The sequence below is a fragment of the Elephas maximus genome, chromosome 1, assembly GCF_024166365.1.
Source record: "Elephas maximus indicus isolate mEleMax1 chromosome 1, mEleMax1 primary haplotype, whole genome shotgun sequence".
NCBI lineage: Eukaryota > Metazoa > Chordata > Mammalia > Proboscidea > Elephantidae > Elephas > Elephas maximus.
The window spans coordinates 192,559,973-192,577,237 of record NC_064819.1 but is presented as its reverse complement, the minus strand read 5'-3'; the positions used below and the strand labels follow the sequence as shown (position 1 = coordinate 192,577,237).

General features: G+C 40.7%; 1 non-coding gene across 1 annotated transcript; it reads right to left on the bottom strand.

Annotated features, from left to right (window-relative positions):
• Window positions 1–16,498: 16,498 nt before the first annotated feature.
• LOC126058221 (U6 spliceosomal RNA) lies at window positions 16,499–16,605 on the bottom strand. The gene has a single exon (XR_007513145.1). It is a non-coding gene; the product is annotated as a U6 spliceosomal RNA (small nuclear RNA).
• Between the last annotated feature and the right edge of the window lie 660 nt (window positions 16,606–17,265).

Below are 17,265 nucleotides of genomic sequence, written 5' to 3'. Positions count from 1 at the left end.
ACTAGGAAGAAAGGCCTGGCAATTTACTCCCAAAATAAATACCACAAATAGATGGCTTCAACAAACAGAAGTTTATTCTCTTACAGTCCAAGTGGCTAGAAGTCTGAATTCAGGACACCAGCTCCAGGGGAAGGCTTTCTCTTTCTGTCAGCTCTCGGGGAAGGTCCTTGTCATCAATCTTCCCCGGGTGTAGGAACTTCTCTGAGCAGAGACCCTTGTCCAAAGGATGTGCTTATCTCCTTGTTTTTCATTCTTAGTAATAATAGGTTCCTCTGTCTCTCTGCTTGCTCCCCTCTTTTATATCTCAGAAGAGATTGGCTCAAGATACAACGTAATCTTATAGATTGAGTCCTGTCCAATAACATAATTACCTCTAACCTGGCCTCATCAACATCATAGAGGTAGGACTTACAACACAGGAAAATCACATCAGACGACAAAATTGTGGACAATCACACAATACTGGGAATCATGGCTAGCCAAGTTGACACACATTTTGGGGGGACACAATTTGGTCCATAACAGGGTGCCAAAAAGAAAGAGAGAGAACGTTTGCAAATTGCATTGGAGGAAAGTCTTCAAAACTAGTCCAAATAATTTAGAACTGAGTCCAGAGTGAAAAGAAAGGCTGGAGCAAAATGTGAACAAATAAGTGAATGGAAGAGGTGATGATAGTTAAAAAAAAAAAAAAAATTGAAGGCTTTGAAGATGAGAACTTGCGACAGGAGGAAAATGAGAGCCAGTTTAGTCAAAGATGAGAAATCTGATTCAGACATCAGGCTGCTGCATGGAGAGAAAGGGACAGATCTCTGAGATAATAAAGAGGAAACAACAGAAGAATCTGGCAACTGATTGTAAAAGGAAAAAATAAAGAAGCTTCTAGAGGACTGAAAAGAATGGAGAGATGGTCCTACAAAGTTAGTGCAATAGAGAAGGGTCCTGTTTATGAGACTGGAGTAACGTCAGGAGGAAATGGAAACTTTAGTGCTCATCTTTTTCAATAGAGACGGTGATCAGAAGTCCAGATGCCACCATCAGATAACAGGAAGAAATGTGGGGATTGATAGGGGTCAGGGCTCAGTGCGTAAATCATTCAAAAGACTTGATGGTTAAAGACCTGAAACAGATGGGCTTTCTCAAGAAAGGGGGAAGATAACCAACGATCTTTGTTTGGGGGAGGCTTTGCTCAGTGAGAGGAAGGAAAAGCAATATCAAAAGGAATGCAAAAGAGACAGTAAGGTGTGAAATGTCCAGGAGAGAATCAGTTCTGAAAGCCAGTAGGATGACTCTCAGGGAAAAGGAATGACAAAGAGCCCCAGGTAGAGAAAACTTTGAGAGAACAATAGAAAACCAATAGACCTGTAGCTATAACTACAAATAACTACAGTTGACTGAAATTCTTTCCAAAAAAAAAAAAATAGCTCTTGAATTTGAGGGCAGGCAACAGCCTTGGTGCTAGAGAATGAAGATCTGATCAATAATTCTGGAATCAGGACTTTTCATTGCAAGGAGGAGGTACACACTGATTCATGGGTGACATCAGAGAGGTTATGGATCTACAGTCCATTGTTTAAAAGAGCCAGGCACGTGTTTGTAGTTATTCAGTACGAAAAACCGAAACTTGTAAAGCACTTCTTTTCAAGAGTGCATTACTTGCGCATATTATTGCATTCAAGCCTCAACCTGCATCTTGTTGAAGCAGCACTACTTGCACGCTCATTTCACACAAAGATGATGAAGAAATTGAGATATGAAAATGGTCGCTTGTCTGGGTATTGCTTTAAGCAGCAGACAACAAGCTAGGACTATCAGCTTGGTCATCTGTGACCTTTCCAGCTCTTTTCCACATTTCTTAACCTCTATTTAGAGGCTTTGTAACAAGGTCACTATGAATCTGAATTGACTACAGTGACACGTTTGGTTTGTTTTTTTCCTTACAATGTCCAGGTTCCACCGGTCTGGTTCTTGAATCCACCATCAAACTTTGGTGAATCAAATCTAGTTGCCCTAGTCAGTTAATGCTCTAAAAATTAAGCCTTGACCAGGAAAGAATAGAAGAGTTTTCAAAGGTATTTAGCTGCCTATGTTTCTGTGTCACAAAATTAGTTTATATTTTGGCTCAAACCTATTGGAAGTGCCTTACCACCAGTGTAGATTTTGTGTCTTCCCTGATCTCGCTGAGCCTGTTTGGTCCTAGAAAGAGATGAGAGGCATTCAGGTCCCTACTGCGAGCAACAGACTTTGAAATAATAGAGAAAAATCATATGTAGAAGAAATTACACTTACTAGTAGCTCCTCGATAAAAGTTGAGAAAAATTTGTTTCTTTAAGAGCAAAATAAAGCAGTAATTCTTATTTGAGAGCTTTAATCAAGAGCAGTCTCTCCGATTGGAGACATGGATCACTGTCTTGTTCTTTTTACGTCTGTTTCTGCTGTGTGCATAGAAGAGCAGAAAAGAGTCAGAAGCACTAAGTCTGATTTAAGCTTCAAAAAGACAAACTAAAAAAAAAAAAAAAGACAAACTAAGAGAAGACTTTTAATTATCCCTAACAAACAGTTTAAAGAAAATGGGCAGCACCTGACAATGTCATTTCTCTGGTTAAAAGTTTCCTCAGGCTCCTGCTGCCTTTAGGGAAATGTCTAGATCCCTTAGTTTGTCAGAGGATGGACTTCATCAGCTGCCCCCAAGCTACCTTTCCAGGCTCATTTCCTGCCAGTTTTAACATGTACCGTCCTTCTCAACCAAACCCCTAAAAAAAAAAAAAAGTTGTTGCCGTGGAGCCTATGCCGACTGATAGTGACCCTATAGGACAGAGTAGAACTGCCCCATAGGGTTTCCAAGGAGCAGCTGGTGGATTTGAACTGCTGGCTTTTTGGTTAGCAGCCAAGCTCTTAACTACTGAGCTAAAGCCCCAAATATATAATCTGTTTTATTGATTTATTTTGTGCCTCTGTATGCAAATATGAGGTATAGGGTCGCTATGGTTCAGAATCTACTTGAGGGCAACAGGTTTTATTGCCTGGAGTATTTTCCCCCTATTTCCTATTTCTTAAACCTTATTCATTCTTCAAGATTACCTCCTCTGTGAACCTTCTAGAACTCCCCAGAGTGGATCTCCACTGTGTTCATAGAGAACTTCTTAATACCAGAAACTAAAAACATTGCCATAGAGTAGATTCCAACTCATAGTGACCCTATAGGACAGAGTAGAACTGCTCCATACAGTTTCCAAGGAGGGCCTGGTGGATACTAATTGCCAGCCTTTTGGTTAGCAGCCATAGCTCTTAACCACTATGCTACCAGGGTTTCCAAAAACTTCCTACAGGCCCCCTATTTCTAGGTGTCAGTCTGCTTCCCTAAAGATTTACAGCCTTGGAAATCCTGTGGGGCAGTTCTACTCTGTCCTGTAGGGTCACTGTGAGTTGGAATTGACTTGACAACAATGGGTAAAAGATATATACAACCTAATCCCCAGAAAATGTGAAGGTTACCTTATAAGGGCAGAGAGGGGAAGAAAAAAAAAAAAAAGAGGACTTCGCAGGTGTAATTAAATTAAAGATTTTGAGATGGGGAGATTATCCAGGTTTTTCCAGGAGAACCCTAAATGAAATCATGTATAATATATAAGAGGAAGGTAGAAGGAGATTTGACACAGACAAAAGAGGAGGAGGGCAGTGTGACCACAGGGGCAGAGAGTGGAGTGATGTGGCCACAAACCAAGGATGGCTGGCAGCCACCTGAAGGTGAAAGAGGCAAGGAATGGATTTTCCCCTAGAGGCTCTGGAGGGAGTGCAGTCCTGTTGACACTTTGCTTTCAGACTTTTGGCCTCCAAATCTGTGAGAGAATAAATTTCTGTTGTTTTAAGCCATGAAATGTGTGATGGCAATCTGGTACAGCAACCACAGAATACTAATATAATCAGTGTTTCATTGTTTGATAAAGCACACAGGCATTGGTTCCGAATCACCTATGGTGGGGATGGAATTACGCTGTTACTTAGAGCAAGAACGTGCATAGAAAAACAATCCTCTCGCGTTGAACTTGCAAATACATAATTTAAAATAGGGGCAAGCACCATATATGCCATAGCTACCTGCTGTTGGCTAATTGGGAAAGAATATGCACCACTGATAATCCTGAAAATTAATGCCAAAGACATTTGAATCCCATCAGAGTTTTTCTTGTAGTGCAATTGAGATATGTTTTAAGTTTTTGATTCCTAAAGAGAACATGGGCTTTGTAGAGTGTTAATAAATGTTATGTTTTTTTTTGTACATTTTCATTATCAACTTTGAGAAACATTGGGGTAAAAATGAATGGAGATGGTTTCTCTATTGTTGGCTGTCTCAGAGCTTTTAATACTTGATGGTGCATTATGAAGTTCCAGGAGGTGTATATGATATCTCTCTCTATATATTATATTATACTACTGTTTAATGAAATACTTTTTGGGAAGTGCTGCTCTAAATTAAGGGTTTCATAAAAATTTAGCTAATTGTAACTACCCTACGTATTACACCAGTGGAACCCTTTGTGCCAAGAAAGCCTTTGTATAAACACTAACTTTCCAGCCTCTAGCCTTTCATTTTTGCTAGCTGGGCAAAGAAATGAAGATGTTTCAAATAACATCTCTTTTAAAAAATCTCCCAGAACTTTGTTATATTAGCTTGTTAATCTCTTTTTTTCATTTAAATCAAGGAAGACAGGAGAGTAAATTCCCCTACAACTTATACCCGCATGCACACCTACTGGAGAGACATTTGCAAAATGCCAAAGTGGCAATTTGGAAACTCTGGTGGTGTAGTGGTTAAGTGCTATGGCTGCTAACCAAGTGGTTGGCAGTTCAAATCCGCCAGGCACTCCTTGGAAACTCTATGAGGCAGTTCTACTCTGTCCTATAGGGTCGCTATGAGTCGGAATCGACTCGACGGCAGTGGGTTTGGTTTTGGTTTTTAGAAAGTGGCAGTTAATCAAACAAACAAGCAATGAGGAGATACCATTTGCTAAGACAGCCACTGCTAAGAATTTGTGACATAAATACCAAGAAGAATTCAAGTAGGCTGAAAAGGGAGCAAACCTCAGGCTACGGCTCAAAGCATTTGGACAGCAGTGATACGATAGTTGTTAAATGTTGTGTGTCGGAGATAGAGCAAGACAGCTAGTGAGAAAGCCCAAGAGAATCATCTAAACAGGAAGACAAATGATCTAGTTCCATGAATTTATTTATTTTTGTTCTGATGTGTAAAATAAATTGCAGAATATTTTTCTTGCTTGAGCTGGATACCCACATTACATCAACTGAAGATTTCCTACTTTCACAATAACCAAAACAAGGTGGGAAAGAGGGTGGAGAGGGAAAGAGGAAGTGTTTTCAACAATAAATCATTCTGTGCTTGATGCAAGGTCTAAAACTTTCAAGAAGTGAAATATATTTTGAGCAATGATTACCAGTTGGAAATACCAGTGTATTTCATAACGTAAGAAGTACATTTGACTAACAGAACAATACAATACAAAACAAAAATAACTGAGTTAAGAACGAATTACAGAAGAAGGCTGGTCTGTCTGGAAACATTTTTTCCTGCCCAAATTTCATCTGACAATTTGTATTTCTCTTTTTTTGGCTGTTTGGGTTTTTTTTTTTTCTTCCCTAAAAGTACCTGACAGGAAATGATTCTTGCCACTAAGTCAAAGGGAGCATATTTACATAGTTCCACACCATGTGACCAGGAAATCCTTTGTAAAAAAAAAAATTCACTGAGAAAGGAGGGGGAAAAAAAAAAAAAACACAGCCTGCTAGTGGTTTCTTAGGAGTCCTGGTGATGCAGTTGTTAAGCACTTGGCTGCTAACAAAAAGGTCAGCGGCTCAAATCCACTGGCTGCTTCACAGGAGAAAGATGAATCGAAACAGTTTCCAGTAAAGATTAAAAAAAACAGCCTTGGAAATCCTATGAGATAGTTCAAGTCTGTCCTATAGGGTCGTTAACAGTCAGAAACAACTCGATGGCAACAGGTTTTAATGGTTTCTTAAACTTTCCCTGCCCCTCCCCCCGAGCCATTTAAACTACCTTTTCTTTTTAAACTGTAGATTTCAGCACCAAGGCTCATATTTCTGGGTTTGCTTGTGTCTTGTTGATTAAAACCTAAGGAAGTGGAGATTTCAGATGCACTTTCCCCTCTCCCACAGCACCAACCAACAGTGATGTTTCAGAGCTCCATCCACAGCAGAAGTCATTCCTACTTTGCAAGCGTCTAATCTCATGTCCCACACGCAGTCTGGTCTCCCGCTGACGTCTGTAAACTGCCGGTCAAAGGCAGAAATGATACGGGCTCTGTGATCTCATTCCTGAATGACAGTGACGCTGCCAGCCAAGAGGAGGCTGTCACTTCAGATTCCTCAGCAACCTGAGCAGCTGCAGCTGCTGCCTTAGGGAAAGCCACATGCACGGATATTTTGAATGTGTTTTCAGGTTTGCTAGGAATGTACAGACTGGTTGCAATTGTTTTGCTGGACTCTGGTATTTGAAATCTGTCACAAAGCCAATTCCAATTTGGGCTGTAGTGTGACAACTCTTCAAGCAGTAGGCGCTATGTACTAAATTTTACTGGAGGGTTCACACATTCTTGCTGACAAGCTCTATTAACCTGTGTTATAAATAGGGAAACTACCAAGCAAGTCTAAGGAGACAGGGTGAGTCAGTTCTATAAATGGTAATTTGGTAGCACATCTGTTCTCCAATAACTTGCGACCATTTCACTTCCACCTATAAAATAGTCTATCCTTGGACAGGACTGGGGGGCCATGTATTACCTGTATTACCACTTGAGAATGAAGAAATTGCAACTTAAATCAACTACTCTAGATCAATTTTTTACTTTTATCTTTTGAAGGAAGCAATATTATTCTAGTTTAGGGACAGAGAATCATACCTTCTATATCATATGCAGTTTTCTATAGGGGTTATTGGGTATTTAAAGGTGATTCACACTCCAATTAGGAGCCCTTGGTGGCTCAGTGGTTCAGCCCTCAGATGCTAACCAAAAGGTCAGAGGTTCAAACCCACCAGTTGCTCTGTGGGAACAAGATGTGGCAGTCTGCTTCCATAAAGATTACAGCCTTGAAAACCCTATGGGGCAGCTCTACTCTGTCCTATGGGGTCACTATGAGTCTGAATCAACTGGACAGCAATGGGTAATGCTAAAATTCTCTCTCTTTTTTTTTCCTAAAGTAGGCCTGATCCAATTTTCCTTTTCTATAGCTGTTTTCCCAAGTTTGCTGTTTTTGTCACTTTAGAAAGTGTGAGCATGACAGTTTAAGATTATATCACAGAGTTCAAGGTTTTAAAGGCAGGCCATAAGTCTTCCTTGTTCTATTGACCACGTATCTTGGCCCTTTTCCAAACTTAGCCCTCACCCTAAGTGGTATTTGATACTTTTGGAACTTAGTTGAATTCTTTGATCAGTCAAGTAAGGATTTTCATTAAGAAAAACAGGAGAAACTGAAGTCCTAATGTGATGAACTCCTGCTACAGGAGGTCTGAGATTTTGCCTCTAACAAAGAGGACATGGACATGTTGCATAGGCGAGAATATTGTCTGGCTTCTTCTCTACTCTATCTTTGGCACATAAAACAGTGCATGGCATGAAGTAGGGACTACATATGGGAAAGCACAAAGGAATGAGTAAGCAAATGAATAACTTAGAGATTTTCAGGAGGAGCTTTTGATGAAAAAGAACCTTGTTATTCTGGGAAGAAAAAAAGAAGAGTGAGTGAATTCTCCCATTTATTTTTTCCCCACTTTTAATAGCCTCAATGTATGTCACTTGCATTAGAAAGGCTTCGTACGAAATGATGATACATGATATGATGGTTAATGCTATGTGTCAACTTGGCTAGGCTGTGATTCTCAGTGGTTTGGCAGACATCGGACTGGGTGCTTTCCCATAACGTAATATAATGTAATCATCTTCTAGGATGTGATCTGATGCGATCAGCCAATCGGTTGAAAGGGGAGTTACCTTGGGGGTGTGGCCTGTCTCCATTATATAAATGATATTCTGGCAAAAGTCTCTCTCTCCTTGCCCTGCACTCTTCTCCTTGCCTGACCTCTGGTTCCTTGGAAGTAAGCCTATAGAAGTGTCCCTTCTGGTCTGCAGATTTTGGATTTGCCAGCCCCCACAACCACATGTGCCAGCAGGGGTCTCCAGCCTGCCACTTGACCCATGGATTTGGGACTTACCAGCCCCCACAATAGTGTGAGGCATTTCTTTGAATTAACTCTCTATGGAGCTCTGGACCCATAGTGGTGCAGTGATTAAATACTAGGGCTGCTAAGCAAAAGGTTGGCAGTATGAATCCACCAATCACTCCTTGGAAGCCCTATGAGACAGTTCTACTCGGACCTATAGGCTTGTTATGAGTCGGAATTGCCTAGATGGCAATGGGTTTTGTTTTTGTTATATATATTTATACATACATTTCACTGATTTTGCTCCTCTAGAGAACCCAGACTAAGACACGTGATCTCTGATCTCAAGGGATTTTCAGAACAGCAACTGATTCTGATGACTCAGGCTTCAATCTTTAGGCATCCTACTGTCAGAGACAAAGCAATCTTCCCAGGTAAGTGTTCTGGCATGCTGCTTCCAAGATTCTGAGAACATAACCTCAAGTATGCATCATTGTTTTTCATTTTTGAGTTTCCTTTAGCTCTAATTCCTTATACATACTTAATGTTCCATTAGTACAGCCATGCATTGTTTAACTTCCAGGATACTTCTGTGAAATAGTACATTATGTGATTTGGACATTGTGCTAACATCATATTATATACTAGCAGTTGCTGGGTTACTGCTCAGCCCTGCCCATTTTTCCACCACCTGAGGAGCAGAAGCATCTGGGGCCTGCAGTCCCCTACAGCCTGCCAGCCAAAGTCTGAGAGCTGTATCCACTGGGTACAGGAGGCTGGACTTGCTGGGTGTGCAGCTGTGGCCTGGGCAGAGGCTCTGCCGGAGCTCTGATCAGGACTTTGCACCCATCTATCTGGGCTGGGGGTGGGGTAGGGACTGGGAGGTATATGTGGGGCACAAATAGGTGGCCATGGGGACCAGGTGGGGAGTGGGTGTGTGGATACTGGAACATGAGTGGTGGTGGCTGCCCTGGCTGCCACATCCTGTTGGGTTAGCTGCTTCCCGATCATGTACAGCAGCCACCTCCTGGAGCCTGGAGCCCACGGATGCCCTGGGCCTGGCTGGTGCCCCCTGCCAGTGCCTGTGGTAGAAGGAGAGGCCACCGGAGGTGCTACCTTTCTCTGGAGTGAATAGTTGCATGGCTGCTGGGTGGGTGAATGAAGCCAGGAGAAGGGGAAGAAAGAGGAGGAGGAGGGAGAAGAGGCACTGCGGGAATTGGGATGCTTCGTGGAGCCTGGCTGCTAGTTCATTCTGGGGATCTGGGGTCGTTAAAACTATTAAACCCAAAACCAGACCCCATAGCCACCCTATAGGACAGAGTAGAAGTGCCCCATAAGGTTTCCAAGGAGCAGCTGGTGGATTTGAAATGCTGACCTTTTGGCTAGTAGGCCAACTCTTAACCACTAGGCCACCAGGGATCCTTAACATGATTAGGGGGAAATAATAAACAAAAGGAGAGCTGCTTTCCCTTTAAAAAAAAAAAAAAAAAAACCATATGGGACCACTAATATACATGCAGTTGGATGTTGCCTGAAAGGTGGTTGTGAGGCACGTGACTGTGTAATTGTTAAACTAAATCATTACGTTTCATAAAGCTTGTTTTCAAAGACAGTTATATTTCCACTTAGAAATTTATTAGTGCAAATAGCTATTTGATAATTTTTTATTAAATAGGGATGTTTAATCAGGTCCCTCCCCAAGGTGTCAGTCAGTTTGTTATACTGTGGAGGCTGTGTGTTGCTGTGATGCTAGAAGCTATGCCACTGGTATTCAAATACCAGCAGGGTCACCCATGGCAGACAGATTTCAGCTGAGCTTCTGCACTAAGACAGACTAGGAAGAAGGATCCGGTGGTCTACTTCTGAAAAGAATTAGCCAGTGAAAACCTTATGAATAGCAGCAGAACACTGTCTGATGTAGTGCTGGAAGGTGAGCCCTTCAGGTTGGAAGGCACTCAAAAGATGACTGCGGAAGATCTGCCTCCTCAAAGTAGCATAAAATTTTCAGGACCTTCATTTGCTAATGCGGCATGACTCAAAATGAGAAGAAACAGCTGCAAACATCCATTAATAATCAGAACCTAGAATGTACCAAGTACGAATCTAGGAAAACTGGAAATTGTCAAAAATGAAAGGGAAAGCATAAACATTGATATCCTAGGCATTAGTGAGCTAAATGGACTGGCATTGGTCATTTTGAATCAGACAATCATGTGGTCTACTATGCCGGGAATGACAACTTGAATAGGAATGGCATTGCATTCATTATGAAAAAGAACATTTCACGATCTATCCTGAAGTACAATGCTGTTGGTGATATGATAATATCCATACGCCTATAATGAAGACTAGTTAATATGACTATTATTCAAATTACCAACTTCTGCAGTCTGAAATTGAGTGAACATGCAATCAGGATGCACAGATAATTACTGGTGATAGGAATGTGAAAGTTGGAAACAAAGAAGAAGGATCGGTAGTTGCAAAATATGGCCTTGGTGATAGAAATGATGCTGGAGATCGCATGATTGAATTTTGCAAGACCAACAACTTCTTCATTGCAAATACCTTTTTTCACCAACATAAAGGACGACTATCCACATGGACCTTGCCAGATGGAATACACAGGAGTCAAATCGACTACATCTATGGAAAGATACAACAGAAAAGCTCAATATCATCAGCCAGAATAAGGCCAAGGGCCGACTACAGATCAGACCATCAATTACTCGAACAAGTTCAAGTTGAAACTGAGGAAAATTAGAACAAGTCCACGAGAGACAAAGTACGACCTTGAGTATATCCCATCTGGATTTAGAGATCATCTCAGGGATAGATTTGATGCATTGAACACTAATGACTGAAGACCAGAGAAGTTGTGGAATGACATCAAGGACATCATAACATGAAGAAAGCAAGAGGTCATTAAAAAGACAGAAGAGAAAGAAAAGACCTAAATGGATGTCAGAAAACTCTGAAACTTGCTCTTGAATATTGAGTAGCTAAAGCAAAAGGAAAAAATGATGAAGTAAAAGAGCTGAACAGACAATTTTAAAGAGTGGCTTGAGAAAACAAAGTAAAGTATTATGATGGCATGTGCAAAGAGCTGGAGATAGAAAACCAAAATGGAAGAACACACTCAGCATTTCTCAAGCTGAAAGAACTGAAGAAAAAATTCAAGCCTCAAGTTGCAATACTGAAGGATTCTATGGTGAAAATATTAAATGATGCAAGAAGCATCAGAGGAAGATGGAAGAAATACACACAGTCATTATGCCAAAAAGAATTGGTCGATGTTCAACCATTTCAGGAGGTAACATATAATCAGGAACTGATGGTACTTAAGGAAGAAGTTCAAGCTGCACTGAAAGCATTGACAAAAAACAAGGCTCCAGGAATTGACAGAATGCCAATTGAGATGTTTCAACAAACAGATGCAGTGCTGGAAGTGCTCAGTCATCTATGCCAAGAAATTTGGAAGACAGCTACCTGGTCAACTGATTGGAAAACCAGAAACTAAACCAAACCCACCGCCATCAAGTGGATTTTGACTAACAATGACCCTATAGAGATCCACATTTATGCCTATTCCCAAGAAGAGTGATCCCACTGAATGTGGAAATTATTGAACAATATCATTAATATCACATGCAAGCAAGATTTTGCTGCAGCTCATTCAAAAGTGGCTGCAGCTGTATATCGACAGGGAACTGACAGAAATGCAAGCTGGATTTAGTAGAGGATGTAGAACCAGAGATATCATTGCTGGGGCCAGATGGATCCTGCTGAAAACAGAGAGCACCAGAAAGATGTTTACCTGTGTATTATTGTTGTTTGATTGTGTGGATCATAACAAATTATGGATAACATTGTGGAGAATGGGAATTCCTGAATACTTAATTGTGCTTATGAGGAATCTGTACAAGGATCAAGAGACAGTCATTCAAACAGAACAAAGGGATGCTGTATGGTTTAAAGTCAGGAAAGGTGTGCATCAGGGTCATATCCTTTCACCATGCCTATTCGGTCTGCACAAATAATCTGAGAAGCTGGACTATATGAAGAAGAACGGGGCATCAGAATCAGAGGAAGACTCATTAACAACCTGCGTTATGCAAATACCACATCCTTGCTTGCTGAAAGTGAAGAGGACTTGAAGCACTTACCCACGAAGACCAAAGACCACAACCTTCAGTATGAATTACACCTCAACATAAAGAGAACAAAAATCCTCACAACTGGAACAATAAGCAACATCATGATAAATGGAGAAAAAATTGAAACTGTCAAGGATTTCATTTTACTTGGATCCACAATCAATAGCCATGGAAGCAGCAGTCAAGAAATCAAAAGATGCATTGCATTGGGTAAATCTGCTGCAAAAGATCTCTCTCTTTTTTTTTTTTTTATCTTTATATGTGTGTATTTAAAAGGAAAAAAACCAAGAAACTCAAACCCGTTGCTGTCGAGTAGATTCCGACTTATAGCGGCCCTATAGGACAGAGTAGAACTGCCCCAAAGGGTTTCCAAGGAGCGGCTGATGGATTTGAACTGCCGACCTTTTGGTTTGCAGACAAGCTCTTTTTTTTTTTTTTTTATTGTACTTTAGATGAAAGTTCACGGAACAAACTAGTTTCTCATCAAACTGTACACATATTGTTCTATGACATTGGTTAACAACCCCACAACATATCAACAGTCTCCCTTCTCAACCCTGGGTTCCCTATTATCAGTTTTCTTGTTCTCTCCTGCCTTCCAGTCCCTGCCCCAGGGCTGGTGCACCCCCTTAATCTTATTTTGTTCCACGGGCCTCTTTAATCTTTGGCTGAAGTGTGAACCTCAGGCTGTTGTTAGGTGCCTTTGAGTTGGTTCGCATGCATACCTGACCCTACGCACAACAGAACAAAACACTGCCCAGTCCTGTGCCATCCTTACAACTGTTGTTATGCTTGAGCTCATTGTCATAGCCACTGTGTCAATCCACCTCGTTGAGGGTCTTCCTCTTTTCTGCTGACCCTGTACTTTGCCAAGTATGATGTACTTCTCCAGGGACTGAGCCTTCCTGAAAACATGTCCAAAGTAACTTGCCATCCTTGCTTCTAAGGAGCATTCTGGCCGCGCTTCTTCCGAGACAGATTTGTTTGTTCTTTTGGCAGTCCATGGTATAGTCAATATTCTTTGCCAACACCACAATTCAAAGATGTCAATTCTTCTGTCTTCCTCTTTTCATTGTCCAGCTTTCACATGCATATGATGCGATTGATAAAAATACCATGGCTTGGCTCAGGCGCACCTTAGTCTTCAAGGTGACATCTTTGCTTTTCAACACTTTAAAGAGGTCCTTTGCTGCAGGTTTACCCAATGCAATGGGCCGTTTGATTTCCTGACTGCTGCTTCCATGGCTGTTGATTGTGGATCCAAGTAAAATGAAACCCTTAACAACTTCAATCTTTCCTCCATTTATCATGATGTTGCTTATTGGTCCACTTGTGAGGATTTTTGTTTTCTTTTATGTCGAGGTTCAATCCATACTGAAGGCTACAGTCTCTGATCTTCATTAATAAGTGTTTCAAGTCCTCTTCACTTTCAGCAATCAAGGTTGCATCATCTGCATAGCTCAGGTTGTTAATGAGTCTTCCTCCAATCCTGATGCCCATTCTTCTTAATATATTCCAGCTTCTCAGATTATAAACCTCAAGAGTGACCACATTACTGAGCTGAAAAGTTGTTCGGGGGCCATACTTTCAGGGTTTCTCCAGTCTCCATCAGGCGAGCAAGTCTGGACTTTCTTTTTGAGTTAGAATTTTGTTCTACTTTTTTCTCCAGCCCTGTAGGAGACCCTCTATTGTGATCCATGTCAGAGCAGTCAGTCCTGGTAGCTGAGCACCATGTAGTTGTACTGGCCTCAGTCTGGTGGAGGCCACGGTAGATGCGGTCCATTAGTCCTTTGGACAAATATTTCCCTTGTATCTTTAGTTTTTTCATTCTTCCTTTCTCCAGAAGGGGTGAGACTAGTGGAGTATCCTACATGGCCGTTCAAAGGCTTTTAAGACCTCAGACGTTACTCACTAAAGTAGAATGTAGAACATTTTCTTTATGAACTATGTTATGCCAGTTGAGCTAGATGTTCCCTGAGACCCTGGTTCCTACAGCTCTCAGCCCAGCAATTCAGTCCCTCAGGGAGTTTGGATGTGTCTGTGGAGCTTGCATGACCTTGCTTTGGACAAGTTGTGCTGGCTTCCTCAGTATCTTGTACTGTCTTACACTTCACCACAGTTACCACTTTTCTATTGTCTATTTAGTGGTTTTCTATCCCCATCCCTCCCCGCCCTCATAACCATCAAAGATTTTTTCTTTTTGTATGTAAACCTTTTCATGAGTTTTTACAGTAGTGGTCTCATATAATATTTGTCCTTTTGTGATTCACTTATTTCATTCAGTGTAATGCCCTCTAGATTCATCCATGTTATGAGATGCTTCAGAGATTCATCGTTTTTCTTTACCATTGCATAATACTCTATTGTGTGTATGTACCACAGTTTGTTTATCCATTCATCTGTTGAAGGGCATCTAGGTTGTTTCCATCTTTTTGCTATTGTGAACAATGCTGCAGTGAACATGGGTGTGCATATGTCTATTTGTGTGATGATTCTTACTTCTTTAGGATATATTCCTAGGAGTGGGATTGCTGTGTCATACGGTGTCATTTTCCAAAATGGTTGTATCATTTTGCATTCCCACCAGCAGTGCATAAGAGTTCTGATCTTCCCTCAGCCTCTCCAACATTTATTATTTCCTGTTTTATTGATTCATGCCAGTAATGCTGGGGTGAGATGGTATCTCATTGTAGTTTTCATTTGCATTTCTCTAATGGCTAGAGATCGTGAGCATTTCCTCAGATGTCTGTTGGCCACTTGAATGTCTTCTTTGGTGAAGTGTCTGTTCATTTCTTTTGCCCATTTTTTAATTGGATTATTTGTCTTTTTATTGTAGAAGTGTTGGATTTCCTTACAGATTTTAGAGATTAGACCTTTATCTGATTCGTAATAGCCAAATTTTTTTTCACAGTCTGCAGGTTCTCTTTTTACTCTTTTGTTAAATCTTTTGATGAGCATAAGTGTTTAATTTTTGGAAGATCTCAGTTATCTAGCTTATCCTCTGGAGTTTGTGTGTTATTGGTTGTGGTTTGTATCCTGTTAATGCCATGTATTAGGGCCTCTAGAATTGATCCTATTTTTTCTTCTATGAACTTCATGGCTTTTGGCTTTATATTTAGGCCTTTGATCCATTTTGAGTTAGTTTTTATATGTGGTGTGAGGTATGGTCCTGTTTCTTTTTTTTTTTTTTTTTGCAGATGGACATCCAGTTTTGCCAGCACCATTTGTTAAGAAGACTGTCTTTTCCCCATTTGATGGACTTTGGATCCTTGTCGAAGGTCAGATGACAATAAGAGGCCAGATTTACATCTGGGTTCTCAATTCTGTTCCATTGGTCAATGTATCTGTCACTGTACCAGTACCAAGCTGTTTTGGCTACCGTAGCTGTATAGTAGGTTCTGATGTCAGGTAGTGAGAGTCCTCCTTCTTTGTTCTTCTTTGTCAATAGTTCTTTACTTATTTGGGGCTTCTTCCCTTTCCATACAAAGTTATTGATAAGTTTTTCCATCTCTTTAAAGAATGTTGTTGGTATTTGGATAGGGATAGCATTGTATTTGTAAATTGCTTTGGGTAGAATTGTCATTGTCACAATGTTGAGTCTACTTATCCATGAGCGTGGCACATTTTTCCATTTGTGTAGATTTCTTTTGGTTTCTCGCAGTAGTGTTTTGTAGTTTTCTTTTTATAGCTTTTACATCCCTGGTTAGATTTATTCCCAAGTATTTTATTTTTTTAGGGGCTATGATAAATGGTATTTTTTTTCCTGATTTCCTTTTCATCGTTCTCTTTATTGGTGTGTAGGAATCCAACTGATTTTTGTCTGTTTATCTTGTATCCCGCTAATCTGCTGAAACTTTCTACTAGTTCCTGTAGCTTTCTCCTGGAGTCTTTTGGATTTTCTATGCATAGTATCATTATCATCCCCAAATAGGGCAATTTAAATTCTTCATTACCGATTTGGATGCCTTTTATTTCTGTTTCTTGCCTGATTGCTCTAGCTAGGATTTCCAACACAATGTTAAATACCAGTGGTGATAAACGGCATCCGTGTCTTGTTCCATTTCTCAAGGGGAATGTTTTCAGCCTCTCTCCATTATAACGATGTTGGCCATTGGATTTGCATATATGCCCTTTATTATGTTGAGAAATTAAAAATATGTAACGCTTCATGAATACGTGTGTCATCCTTGCACAGGGGCCACGGTAATCTTCTCTGTATCATTCCAATTTTAGTATATGTAATTCTGAAGTGAGCACATAAGTCCTCTTGAAAGTGTTGAAAAGCAAAGATGTCACCTTGGAGACTAAGGTATGCGTGACCCAAGCCATGGTATTTTCAATTGCATCATATGCATGTGAAAGCCGGATAATGCAAAAGGAAGACTGAAGAAGAACTGACACCTTTGAATTGTGGTGTTGGCAAAGAATATTGTGTATACCATAGACCACCAAAAGAACGAACAAATCTGTCTTGGAAGAAGTGCAACCAGAATACTCCTTAGAAGCAAGGATAGTGAGACTGAGTCTTACATACTTTAGACATGTTGTCAGGAGGGATCAGTCCCTGGAGAAGGATGTCATGCTTGGTAAAGTACAGGGTCAGCAGAAAAGAGGAAGACCCTCAATGAGGTGGATTAACACAGTGGCTGCCACAGTGGGCTTGAGCGTAACAATTATTGTAAGGATGGCGCAGGACTGTGCAGTGTTTCATTCTATTGTGCATAGGGCAGCTATGAGTCAGAACCAACTCAACAGCACCTAACAACAGCAACGACGACATATATATAAAGACACATATTGTAAGGGCACTACTCAAAGTTGTTAATTATTAGTACTGTATGGTGTTACAGATTGAATTGTGTCTTCCCCAAAAGATGTTTAAGTCCTAACCCCTGTACCTGTGACTTTGTTTGGAAG